The sequence below is a fragment of the Monodelphis domestica genome, chromosome 4 (assembly GCF_027887165.1).
Source record: "Monodelphis domestica isolate mMonDom1 chromosome 4, mMonDom1.pri, whole genome shotgun sequence".
NCBI lineage: Eukaryota > Metazoa > Chordata > Mammalia > Didelphimorphia > Didelphidae > Monodelphis > Monodelphis domestica.
The window spans coordinates 447,452,681-447,467,320 of NC_077230.1; positions in this window are offsets into that span (position 1 = coordinate 447,452,681).

Sequence of the window (14,640 nt, forward strand, 5' to 3'; positions counted from 1 at the left end):
AAAAGAGGTCATAGCACAGCAGGTCAAAACATTGGATTCCATATATATATGGGGTGTATGGGGTGCTCAGGGAGGGGTAATATCTCTGGTATGGAGAGCTTGTCGTGCCCTTCTAGGGCAGCTCTCCAGCCTCTGACCCTCACCTGACACTCAGCTCTCACTTGTGGCTCCCAGTAGCTGCTAGCATGGGGCAGCGGCCACACCCTGGGCCGGCTTCAACAGGCTGGCTAAACCTTGTGAGGGTAGCCATCGGGTTGATGTCGACCCCTGGTGAACTAGGGCTTTGCTCACCCAGCATGTGAAGACTGCTTCGGCTGAACAGACGGGAGAAACCAACAAGAAGGTTCAACGGTTGAGATGGCGATGCAGCAAGGCACTGTGGAGTGCTTAGGGCGTGATGGAGCACAAAAGACAACACGGCCATCCAATGCAGCTGAGGAAGTCTCCAGGTGTAATGACTTTTCATGCCAATGGACCCAGGCTTCCAACGCCGAGAGAGTGGGACTGTCTCTGTGCATTGACTTTTCCACTTAAATCTTCATGCACAGGTGTCTTTGTGCACAAAAACGCACAAAGACAATCGTCATCCTCGGTTCGAGAGACAACCAACAACAACATATATACACACATATATATACATATATAATTTTAAAATAAATTTATGTTTATTTAAATAAACTATTTTAAAATATATTTTTATTTTTAATTACATGTAAAAACAATTTTTTAAATTCATTTTCTAAAATTTATAGTAGCAAATTTTCCCCCTCCTTTATTCCCTCCCCCACTCCCTGAGACGGAAAACAATTTAATCTAGGTTATATGTGTGTGGTCACACAAAATATTTCCAAATTAGTCATGTTATAGAAGAAGACTTAGATAGAACAAAACAAAAAAAGAAATATAAAGATAAAGTGAAAAATAGTATGCTTTGATCTGCAGTTCTTTTTCTGGAGGTGGACAGCATTTTTTGTCATGAGTCCTTTGGTATTATCTTGGATCATTTTATTACTGAGAATACAGCTAAGTCATTCATAAGTTGATCATTGTACAATATAGCTGTTACCATATGCAATGTTCTCTCTGTTCGGCTCACTTTATTTTGCATCAGTTTATGTAGGTCTTTCCAGGTTTTTCTGAAATTCTTCTGTTCATGTAGCATGTCATATATTGTATAAACCCGAAAAAGTTGAATTATACTTGAATGATCCCCTACATTCATTATCTTTCAAAGGTTTCTCAACATCATTATTGTATCCTCCCAATTTTGTACATTGGAGATGATCTTTTAAAAAACTAATAAATGTGTTGATTTACTTTAGAAAAATTTTCCATGGTTACATGATTCATATTCTTTCCCTCCCTTCTTTCCACCCCCCTCCCATAGCCAACGAGCAATTCCACTGGGTTTTACATGTGTCATTGTTCGAAACCTATTTCCATAGTATTACTATTTGTAAGAGTGATCATTTAAAGTCAACATCCCTAATTCATATCCCCATCAAACCATGTGATCAATCATATGTTTTTCTTTTGCGTTTTTGCTCCCACAGTTCTTTCTCTGGATGTGGATAGCATTCTTTCTCATAAGTCCTTCAGAATTGTCATGGATCATTGCATTGTTGTTAGTAGAGAAGTCCATTATCTTTGCGCCACAGTATATCAGTCTCTGTGTAAAATGTTTTCCTGGTTCTGCTCCTCTCACTCTGCATCAATTCCTGGAGGTTGTTCCAGTTCATATGGAATTCTTTCAGTTAATTATTCCTTTCAGTACAATAGTATTCCATCACCAACAGATACCATCATTTGTTTAGCCATTCCCCAATCGATGGACACCCCCTCATTTTCCAATTTTTTGCCACCATGAAGAAGGTAGCTATAAATATTTTTGTATAAGTTTTCCCTATTATCTATTTGGGGTACAAACCCAGCAGTGGTATGGCTGGATCGAAGGGCAAACAGTCTTTTAAATCCCTTTGGGCATAATTCCAAATTGCCTTCCAGAATGGTTGGATTAATTCACAATTCCACCAGCAACACATTAGTGTCCCAATTTTGCCACATCCCCACCAATATTTATTATTTTCCTTTGCTGTCATATTGACCAACCTGTTAAGTGTGAAGTGGTACCTCAGAGTTGTTTTGATTTGTATTTCTCTAATGATGAGAGATTTAGAAAACTTTTTCATGTGCTTATTGATAGTTTTTATTTCTTTACCTGAAAACTTCCTATTCATATTCCTTGCCCATTTATCAATTGGGGAACAGTTTGATTTTTTATACAATTGATTTTGCTCCTTATAGATTTGAGAAATTATAGACTTTTGTCAGAGATTTTTGTTATAATGATTTTTTCCTAATTTGTTGCTTCCATTCTAATTTTGATTGCATTGGTTTTGTTTGTACAAACCCTTTTTAATTTAATGTAATCAAAATGATTCATTTTACATTTTTGTGATATTCTCTATCTCTTGCTTGGTCTTAAATTCTTTCCTTTCCCATAGATCTGACAGGTATACTATTCTATGTTCACCTAATTTGCTTATAGTTTCCTTCTTTATTTTTAAGTCATTTATCCATTCTGAATTTATCTTAGTGTAGGGTGGAGATGGTCTTTTAAGTATTGTTCCTAAGATTATTTGTCCAGAGCAATTTCAGTCTTTGAAAGATATTCCCTTTTTCAGGCCCAGTTTTCTAATATGAAATGACTAAATTTAAATAGCAATATTTATATGTGTAAATGATGACAGTTTATAAAGAACTTATATAAACTTAATAAAGAAAAATACCATAAGCAATTAAAGAAAAGATTCAAGTACTGAGGGGTCACAGTCAGGACCACACATGACTTAGCAGTCACCACTATAAAGGAGTGGAGAACCTGGAATATGAGATTCTGTTAGATTTAAAATGGTTGAGGTCTTAAACTGTAGTGATTAAAATAGTGGAAGATATAAATTGTGATCGATATAAGAGAGGGTGAGTAAATTTGACTGCAGAGAATATGTTTCACTACAGTGTCTTGGTTTTTAAATGGTGGTCACCAGGGAAATATTCCCAATTATTCAAATACCCAAGTCAACTGGGTTTTATAGAGATTTTAATTAAGTACAAATGTGGAATTAAAGAAAAGAGAGAAAGAGAGAAAAAAGAAATAAGTATGAAGGGCCTTAAGCCAACATGGCCTAGACCTGAGTCTTAAGAGAGAGAGATCAGTCAGTCTTTTAACACTCACCACAAGGTCTGCCTAAGCAAGGATTCTAGTGACACCAGGCCAACATCATCTCAGCTACTTTCACCAGCTCCCTCCTCCATATGAATGTTTCAGAATCAGTCTTTCCTCAATCTGAATGTTTCAGAATGAGTCCTCCTCAATCTGAATGTTTCAGAATGATCTCCAGCTCTTCTCTGAGCTCTTATTTTTAAGGGCAAAATCTCCTATGTCACCTCCCCTAAGTTCTTCCATCTACCAATCACTGTAGATGTTTTCCAAAAGACAGCCCATTTTGAATTCACAGCTGAGTAGATTAATCTCTTTAGTAAGTCAGAAAAAAAATGCTGCTGTGTCGACTAATTTCATTAAGAGAAAACCTCTGAGTAAAGTTTTCACCTTTTAGGTCTAAGTAGTTTACAAGTTGCCCCACCTTTTTAGGCACCTAGCATCCCATTGTATCAATTCCAAAAACAGGCATGGCTCAAAGAACTCCTTTCCTTTATAAGTATGGTTTTCAAGTACTTTCATTGTTTAGCAAGGAGTTTTCTGCCCTAAAGCAGTCTTAAGTAGGGGTGGAGTAGGGATACTCCCATAGCAAGGAGTTTTCACATTCAAGTAGAGTTCTCACTATCTGGTAGGGAATTATTTCAAGTAGGGAATTGGAGGATTCCTCAATGTGGAGTAAAATTTTTAACATTCATAAGTCTGTGAAATTTTAAGGTTTACAATTCCAGAAGGCAAGCATATGGTCTTACAGTCAAGAATAATTTAGGCAGCCAAACTGGAGTATAATACTAGACTTCCAAGTTGCCAACTCTGATCCCTTTTTTTTTATTTTCTCCTTTTAGTGACCTCTCTGAAATGACAAAGCTGATCATATTCTCTTTTAGGATACCCCTTCCCTTCTGGGCTTTGGGGATGCTGTTTCTTTGTGGGCACCCTCTCCCTAATCTTCATTTTCAGTACCAATTTTATGTTGTCTTCAGCCTGTTAGAATGTGAGTTCCTTGAGGGCAAGAGCTATCTTGCTTCCTATCATTTGTATCCCTAGTGCTTAGTACAATGCCTAGCATGTAACAAGGAATAGATAGTATTGATTCTAAGACAAAGAGCAAGGGTTAAAAAACCAAACTATTGTGTAATTGGGAATCTTGTACCTTTGAACTACATTTCCCAGGAGCCCACTGACTTCTGTAAGGGGTAAATTTAGGGTTGCGACTGAATATATTCTTAGTTGGTTACCACGGATTTAAATTCTAAATCCCAATGAAATACTCAAGTCAGGATTGAATTGTATGATGGTTTATTTACAATAGAAGGAATAGAGAGAGAGAGAGAGAGAGAGAGAGAGAGAGAGAGAGAGAGAGAGAGAGAGAGAGAGAGAGAGGGAAAGGGGAGTCAGTCTTATAACTCACCATATGATCGGCTGAAGAGAAGTAGTCTGAGGTCTCATGCTAGAGCTCCTCCAGGGTTGAGTTCCACGGCCAAGTGCCTCTCACAGGAAGTGATAGGAAATATAAAGACAGTTATTTATGTCACTTCCTGTGTCTTACATGTAACCAATGGTGGCTTAAACTTGGCTTTGGACAGCCCAGGGGGGTCAGTCTGTTGTTTCTGATTTGTCACTTGCTAGCACATGTGGGTCATGGACCTTCCTCCCCCACACTTAATCTTTAAGTGGGGGTGTATACATTCCTGGTTGCTAGAATTCTAAAGACTAAACACGGTGAAGTAAAACTAAAATTCACACTCCCTGTTGTTAAGTGCTGAGATAGACATAAATTGGGGGGAGTTCCGAGTCCAGTCCCCTTTCCTTCCTGGGGTGGGACATTGGTGGAGTGAGCTGTTTGAGCAGGTAGATTAGCTATGGGCACTTGGTTTTATTTTGTTTCTTCTAGTGATTGTTAATAAATCTTACAAAATGTAATATTTGAAGTTATTAATATTAATTTTAATTTTTACATTTTAAAGTTCACGATTTTAAAATGTCAGACAGATAACATGGTGCCTGACCAATGACAAAGAAACCGCTGATTTAAAGGAGACTTCTAATACTTATTCTATATCCCACATAGTGGTCATTCCGAGAAACATGTTTTCCATGACTTCAGGCAATACTCATCTCAAATTCCACCTTCCCAAGGAAGCCCTTTCTGCTCCCCCAATCTGCCAGTGCCTAACCTTTGGGTATTATTACCTTTCACCTACTTTGAAAAGTACCTGATGCAGCCTACTTATGCACATGCTGTCTCCCCTACCAGAATGCGGGCTCCTTGTCTTTGGCCTTTGTAAGTCTCTGCACTTAACACTGTGTCTGGCTGTTGTCTTAACTGACAAATTAAACAGTGAAATTTGGAGAGAAATTCGGAGTAATAAGCGAGTATTCATTTGGGAGCATATCACTAAGACACTCCTAATACTAACAGTGACTCTTATTCAGCCAAAAGTGACCAAGTAATAAATGGACAAGGGACATGAATAGGCAATTTTCAGATAAAGAAATCAAAACTATTAATAAGCAGGTGAAGAAGGGATGTGGCCACATCCCGGTCCATTTGGGAGGGGGGAAGAAGCGTGCCCACACACTGGGGGTGTGGGGAGGGGCAGGAGCTTGTATACACTATTCTAGTCCCCATTAAGACACCCCACCCCCGCTTGTCATCTTGCACAGCAGGATCATCCCAGGGTACATCCCTCTCTCCCTGGCTGCTCCTCCTTAGCAGGCAGGCCTGGGGGTAGCCAAGGCCCTCAAGCAGTGAGACCGTACAACCGGTGCTAGGCTGGGTCAAGACTCGGGATGCTCCCTGATAACCTCAACCCAGGTAACCCCGACTTCAACCCTAGTGCTTTCACAGAACCGCCCTCATCAGATCAAGTCCTGATCTCCAGAGGCCGAGTGGGGCGAGACCTTCCGCTGATTGGCTGAAAGGCAGCGTCATGTGGACAAAAGAAAGCCTTCCTAAATGCGTTGGGGCGGGACCGAAGAAATAAGGAAAAACCGCCCCGGAAATTTCTTTCAAAGACCTGCCTCTGACATTGGATGGGAGGAAGGAAGCGGAAACGTCTCGGGTCGCAGTGCTTTATGGGAATTGTAGTTTAGCGGTTGTTAACGTGCGCATGTGCTGAGAAGCTAGGAAGGCCACAGGAGAGGAGGTTAGTCAGAACTACCTACTGTCAGGCTCCTCCTTGAAAGATATCAAAGCATCGCAGGAAGGAGAGCAGAGCATGAACGGGCAGAGAGGGAGACTTTTTCATGGAGAAATAAGTTATTTTAAAAATAGTTAGACAGATAAACAAATACAGTTTTCAAACATTTCTGCCCACCTTTTTCTCTCTTTGCCTGTCTTACGGTAGACCCCAGGCTCCATTGGGGCAATAAACAACACCCCCCCCCCAAAAAAAAAAAGGAAAAAGAAAAAGGAAATCCTCCTAACATATATGCATACTTGAGTAGAACAAATTTCCATATAGCTCATGACCCAAAATGTCTTCACCAGTCGTCAGGAATCATAATCGTTACATTAATCCAAGTTCTCAAATCATCCGTAATTCTTTTTCCTTTTGGATGTTCTTATTATATAAATTACATTCCCAAGGGTTTGGTCACTATCGGTTCATACAGATCTTCCCAGATTTCTCTGAAAACATCTACTATGTGTCAACTGGGTTTTGGGGAGTCCCAAGTTTGCCCCTGTCCCTTGGGAATTTGCCTTAAGGAAAGTCCCAAACCAACTGGGTCTTAGACTGAACAATGGCTCACCAAGCATCCATTAAGTGTCCTGAATAGGAGTGAGAGAAATGCTCAAATCCTCAGTGACCCTTTCTGTCTTAGAAGTTCCCCCCATTGTATGAGATTCATTCCCCAAAAGACCAACACCTGGCTGAAGCCATCCTTTTGTATCCTTTGTAGTTTAGATCACACCATGATACCCCAGCTTCTGGCTACAGCCTCTTTCCCAAAATGGCTTGCAAACTGTCAGTGTATGTTTGCTATACTTAATTTCCCCAAGGGATATATAAGTTCCCAAGTTCTATTATTCTTGGGAAAATCATCTTTGGTGGTGGGTTTTCCCAGAGACACTGTGGCCAGAGAACCAGAGTTTTGGCTCTGTGTAGTATTAAGTGATGACTGTGTGGTGGCCATATATTGAGCACTGTCTCTAATCCTGATGAAAGAATTTGGTCTTTTCTGACTACTTTAGTGGTTCTGTGTTTTTCCAAGTTGACATGGCATTTCATATGATGCAATATTTCATTACTTTTATACAGCATGGTTAGCTTGGCTATTCCCCACTTGATGTGCATCTCCTTAGTTCCCTAGTTTTTGTTATTACAGAAAGAACTGCTTTAAATAAGTTTGTATATGAGTTCTTTTCCTTTTTCTTTAATCTCCCTAAGGATATAGGCCTAATAGTGATATCAATGAGTCAAAGAGTAGTCATAGTGAAAAAGAAATGATCCTCCAAAAGGAAATATGTATATTGAGAAGGACCCAGATGTATTGATGGTAAAAACAAAAACAAACAAAAAAAACCACCTAAGGACCTTCCCAGGCCAGTGAAGTACAAAACCCGTTGAGAGTATATTAAAACAGGAATTAAGTTTATTTTGCTTATTAAGTTTAGAGAACTGTTAGTTAAGACGCAATATGTCCATGACTCCACAGAGATCTATCTCCAACCAACTTCTATGCCTCTCTCATGAGAGAGCTCTTCTGATCTTCCAAAAACCTTTCTTATCAGCTTCCTGTTTGTATCTAACCCTCAAAACTATCCGACTACCTATCTAGACTAAGTATCCCAGATTGCTAATCAACTAACCTTAATTGTCTCTAAACAGGCTATTGAGGATGAACTCACAGGTAGACTGAGTCCTTCCCCAAGCCTGGGGTTGACTTCTTAGGTAAAAACTCCAAAGTCCCAGATGTTAAATCTTTGGATTACCTCAGCCAAATTGCCACAGCACTGCAAGGAAAACCAGATCACCTCCTAAGTATCATTGTTTTTTCCTTTGGTACATTCAGTTCTTGAGTAATTTTTACAATTATCAGTTCAAAAGTAACAATCCTCCTTGCCATTTCCCCTTCCACAGGCATACATGTATATCTCATTTATTTCATGTATTTAAAAAAACAAAAATCTTACCCTTTAGTGTAGAATCAATACTAAGTATTAGTTTCAAGGCAGAAAAGTGATAATTGGGGTTAAGTAACTTGCCCAGGGTCACAGCTAGGAAGTGTCTGAATCGTATTTGAATCCAGGATCTACTGTTTTTATCCCATGTACTCTTATAGTACTTGCAGTCATGACATAATTTTCTTTGAGGCTCCATTCACTTGAGTAGTTATGCTTTTCTTTTGGGGTTTATCCTTTTCACTTATCTCAGTAAAAGTTCCTTCTTCCTTGTGTTTAGTGTTTTCTTTTGTTTACTCATGTTTCCTTTTATTAGAGGCTCATATGTATGTCAAAATCTTCCCCTATACTTCTGGATGGCTGATCCTGCTTGATCCTAAGTTTAGTAGCTAAGATTAGGCTCCATCTTCTCTACAAACTGATTAGCCTCATCTACTATTATGTTTCAGCTGCCTAGATAATAATCTGGGTATTTCTTGCTATAGGTAGGGATCCTGGGTCATGCTACTTTGTGTGCTGTCCCCATTTCTGGTCTCAGATTGGACCTCTAAGAAATTCCAGTCTGGACAGGGATTTGGATCTGCCTTATACCATGAAAGGTGTTCCTAGGTTACCCAGAGCTGACTTTGGACACTGGTTTGACTCATTGTAACATACCAGGAATATTGGCACCTGGGAAGTATGATTGATGTGTTGATATTGTATTACCAGACGCATGGTCAGACCTCTTGATGGTCATTGTATGATTCATGAGCTGGCTCTTGACTTGGCCATGCCTCCTCTATTCGAGTAAGGTCATTAACATAGCCCAGGTACTTTTGCTCAGAGCACACTCATTTGCAAAGCACTTGGTTTGGATTTACCTCCAACTCTTTGTTACATATTCATTGAACACCTCCCAATTTACACCTCAATAAATGGGAGAGGGCAGCCCATTTTCTCTCTCTTGATTCTGGTATCTTTGGAGTTTCTCCTCCTATCTCTCTTTATCTCTACCTAGGAATTCTTTCTTCCATGTGTTCTCTTACTTCTCATATTTTCCTTTAATTAATTTTCAAAGGAAAATATTATAGGAGCAAGCGCCGCTCCCCATATCAATTAACTTGTCTTTGAGTCTTCATTTATCACCCATTTTCCTCAGACTCCCTTCTCCTTCTCAAGTTAAAATCCACAAAGGAAAATTATATAACAACCGCTGGCTGGATTGTTATATTTGGCACCCCAGAGTGGACATTTTTTTAAGGTGCTAAAAACTATCGTGTACACTACACTTGGGAAGATTTGTGTGGAACGAGATTGGAACCAGAGCAGCAAGACCGTCACTCGGCCGGTGAGGTAAGGTGCTGTTCTTTCAAGGAAATGGGTCAAACTTTCTCCTCTCACAATTGCTATATTCTTTAATTGAAAAGAGAGGTATTAAGATCTCAAAGGCTAAGATCAAAGCATTGCTTAAAATTATATTGAAAGCCCACCCTGATTTTTCACCAAAAGGGGTACTTAATGTGCAAGAATGGGATCAAATAGCTCAAGGACTCAAACAAAAAATATCACAAGTTAATTGCAACACATGGAAGAAAGAATTCCTAGGTAGAGATAAAGAGAGATAGGAAGAGAAACTCCAAAGATGCAGGAATCAAGAGAGAGAAAATGCACTGCCCTCTCCCATTTATTGAGGTGTAGATTGGGAGGTGTTCAATGAATATGTAACATAGCATAGGTGTTTAACATTGGTTGAATTGATAATGACGAAAACAAAGAGGTGGAGGTAAATCCAAACCAAGTGCTTTGCAAGTGAGTGTGCTCTGAGCAAAAGTACTTGGGCTATGTTAATGACCTTACTCAAATAGAGGAGGCATGGCCAAGTCAAGAGCCAGCTCATGAATCATACAATGACCATCAAGAGGTCTGACCATGCGTCTGGTAATACAATATCAATACATCAATCACACTTTCCAGATGCCAATATTCCTGGTATGCTACACTCATTCTTCTCTCATATGGGGTTTTTAGATGACTCTTTGCTGGTTGGGCCTTGTGTCTGGCCTCAGATCTGAATGGGATCTCTGGATTGTTACTGTTGGGCAATGTTCTGACCCTTTATACTGATGTGAGACTGATCCATTTAATATTTCAACTATCTCTGATCCATACTTCCTCAGGGTTCTAGGAATTTGTTCTGTGTGTGTGTATAATAGTCCTTGACTAGATCAGGTTTATAATAGATTGGCTTTGATTTTATCATTGTTCCTTCCAGTACATTTTTAGAGCTTTACTAGGTTGGTAGTGGCAGATCTGGGCTCTGCTATGTTCTAACACAGTCATCTTCTCAGAATGCATTATAAATTAATCTCATGTTTTTAATATTTTGAAGATGTCTGCTTTATGAATATATACTTATATTCGTACTTACATTTGTAGGTTATGCTGTATAAATATAGCACAATTCCCCAAAATATCAAGAGCTTTTCACAAAATAACAGGAGAGTGTTAGATTTATATTAGTTTTGAGCGTTAAATAGTTGTAGATAAGAGAGTGGGAGCCATAAACTGTGATAATTAAAATGTTTGGGAGCAAGGGAAATATATAACAATTATGACCGCTGAAATATGTTTTCTACTGTGTCTTGGTTTTATATAAATATAAGATGGTTGCCAGGGAATATATTCCCAATTTATGAATATGCCCAAGCCAACTGGGTTTTATAGAGAAATTTAATTTATAATACACTGATTAATCAATAGAAAAAGAGAGAAAGGAAGAAAGGAATAAGAATGAAGGGCCTCAAGCCAATAAGGCCTAGACCTCAGTCCTAAGAGATAAATCAGTCAGTTGGTTTTATCATTGACCCAAGATCTCCCTAGGTAAGGCTTCTCATGCCAACCTCAGGCTCCACCTTCAAGAGAGCCTCCTTTCAAGAAATGTTTCCAGAGAATTCTCCTCCTGACTCCTCCTGAGTTCTCCTTCCACAGCCTCCTTCAAGACCTCTCCAGGAACTCTCCCTCCAGGACCTCTCTCCTCTCAGACCTCCTTCAGAGCAAAAAACCTCCTCAGTCCTCAGACCCCGCTATCTTTAAGCAAAAAACCTAAGTTCCCTCCCCTCAGTTCTCACATCTACCAATCACTGTCGATGTCTCCCCTGTGCCAATGGTGGCTCTAGCTTAACCCAGGACCGCCCAGAGATCTGTCTCCTTTGTACATGTCTGTTGAAGGTCATATTCTCAAATAATTAAATCTTGATCTTTGCTGCAGCCCTTCCTAAATCCTGTTACTCTGAGTAGGGTGGAGATTGTAGTTTCCAAGACCTGGTTCTGTCATTCCAAGTATCTCTATTGTATCAATTCTAAAATCAATCATGACTCAAAGAACTTTCTGTTCTATGCTTAAGCATAGGTCAAAGCCCTTTCCATTGTTCAGCAAAAGGTTTCTGTCCTAAAGTAGTCTTAAGTAGGGAGGAGAAGGATCCTCCCATGCCAAGGAGTTTCATATTCCAATAGAGTTCTTACTATCAGTAGGAAATTTTTTCAAGTATGAAATTTCCCAATAGGGAAATTTCCAACATTCATAAGTCTAAGAAATTTTAAGGTTTACAAGAGGGATGTCCAGAAACAATAAGTAGCTTAATTTTTAAAAACCCATGGAAAGACCTACATGAAAGTGAAACAAATAGAACCAAGAGAACATAATATACAGCAACAGAAATATTGTTTGAAGAATGACTTGTGTATGTCTACCTCAAGGGAAAGAACTGATATAATAGTAACATAGCAAGACATGGTTTTATATATAAATATATCTTTTTGTTAAGTGATCTTTTCTCTAGTACGGGATGGGAGGGATGGTGGGAGATACTTGGGAATTTTAATGTAACAAACACTTTTTTAAAGAACATTTTAAAATCTTAGATATTTTCTTTAAAAAGCAAAAATCCAGGAGAGGGAAGGAGGGAGGGAGGGAGGGAGGGAAGAAGGAAGGAAGGAAGAAATAAAGAAAGGAAAGAAAGAAGGAATGAGAAGGAAGGAGAAGAAAGGAAGAATCCTAAGCTCTGAATGTCAGAAGCATAAGGGTTGGGACTAAGGAACCTCTAAAAAATGGCAGACAATGATCTGAAGAGACCTTACAGTCACATAACCTTCAGAGGATTATACAATTCTCATCCATCTCCATGGAAACCTTATACATGGTTATTCAGTAGGAAGATTTGGATTCTTTCAGTAACTGCTGGATACCTAAACAGATGAAATGAGGAAAGTCTATCTATCCTCCCTTGTAGCTGGACCATCTGCACCTTTTCCTAAGGATTCTGTGATCTTGCTGCGTTGTGTTTGACCCAATCCCATGAAAAACAAATCTATCTAAACTAAATGACAAGACAAGAGACGAACAGAATTTGAAGAAACTCCAAATGGAATCATGAAGATTTGGACATGACTGAAATGACTGAATAACAACAACAACAACAACAGATCTTTTTCAGGAGATTCTGCAGTACTGAAGGCACTGAACTTACAATGCCACCTCCAAACAGGAATATCTGAATGACTTCCAGAATGTGCAGAGAATTGCACAATCTGTGGTGAGCCTACATCTTCCTGCTTTATCATTTACTTGATGTTTATGATCAGAGCAGCTATTGAATGATACTGTCATATGACTTAAAACAAACAAACAAACACAATACTATCCCTCAAACTGAAAATCAGGAATACTGAGGATAACAGAGGGGTAAATATGAGCAGGATGCAATGCGTATCAATGAAGAACTTTTAAAATGTACAGGAGAAAAACAATCAGGAAAATATGTGATAGGAAGAAAAGATGGGTTGATTGCATATTAAAGAAGAGAAGTAATAGAATAACCTCACTGTGCCATCAGTATATCTGTAATGTCAAGAGAAATGGAATCTTCAGCATGGTGGGTTTCAAGCCAAAGGGAGGACAAAGACCAACATAGCACCCATGGATGGGTCCCAATGTGCATCACTGGAAGGAACAATCAAATTGATGATATCACAGGTCTACTGCAGTACTGACAGATTCTGAATTCTTTGAAATCTATTACCCCCTCCTCCCCAGGTTGTGTGACAAATGAAAGACTCACTTTGCTTGTTCCTTGAAGGTGCCAGAATCAACAGGAGAGAATATACAGGCAATCATTCCTCACAGGGAACCGTTTATGGCAAGGGCACCCTTTTATACAATGGGGATATACAACATGATCTGAGACAAGTAGTGAATAATGAAACTGGTTAAAATGATGGTCAAGGCTGGGTGGATGTGTAAAGATAAGGAACAGTTCCCAGGGTTCTGCAAAGTATATTGATCTAAAATGTTCTGGGCTTTACACTTGAACAAACCACTCCCCCTTCTTGCTTCTTTTCATTAAAGCAATTAACATATCCCAAGATAAAAAAAAATCCAATCATTTGATGAAAAAAGTCTCCTAAGAAAGAAAAGCTCTTATGCCAATAGAAACAAACTTAACATATGCAAAAATCTATCCTTGCTTTTATTTGGATGAAGAAGTCCATTTTTTTAGCTCTTCTCTTAAAATAGCCTACATAAAAGATTAGCAGACTTGCCTAAATTTCCTACTAATCAGCATTAAGGTAGATGAAGAGATTGCCTCCTACATACTGTATAATTCTCATAAAATCCAAAATTAAAACAAATTTTTTTGAGAAAAATTTTCAGGAAAAGAAGCTCATTAACTCCTTGAATCAAGAAAATGAACTCTTTGGAGAAAGTGCCATGAAGAAACTTCCACTGCATCAGAAAATCCAAAATGAACTTTGGGGTGTAACTAATTGAACTAAAGGGGATAGAACACAATTATTCTGAATGTAAACTCTTATGCCAAAGGGGTCTGCCTCCTAATTGGCTTTCTGTCAATGTGCCTAGTGTGAAGATGGGATTAATTCTCCTCTGCCCATTTTAATCACCAGAAGTGTATACACTCCACTTATTCTTAAGTATGGAGAGGTCTGTGACCCAGGTGTGCTGTAGTGAGTGACGAATCAGAATCGACTAACTGCCCCTGGGCAGTCCTAAGAAAAGCTATAGCTGCAATTTGTCCATGTAAAGTGGAAGGAAGGCACAGGAAATGACAAAAAGAAGTGTCTAAAAATGGCAAGAAATTCCTGTGATCAGCTCTTTTTGCTTTAACTTGACCTTGAAGGAGCTCTGGCTTGGGACTGCTCTTTGATTTTTCCCTTAGAACTACTACGTGAGTGAGTGAAAAAGACTGACTCCCTTACCTGAGTTTTTTGGAGGTACTATTCTCTGAAGAGGCCCATC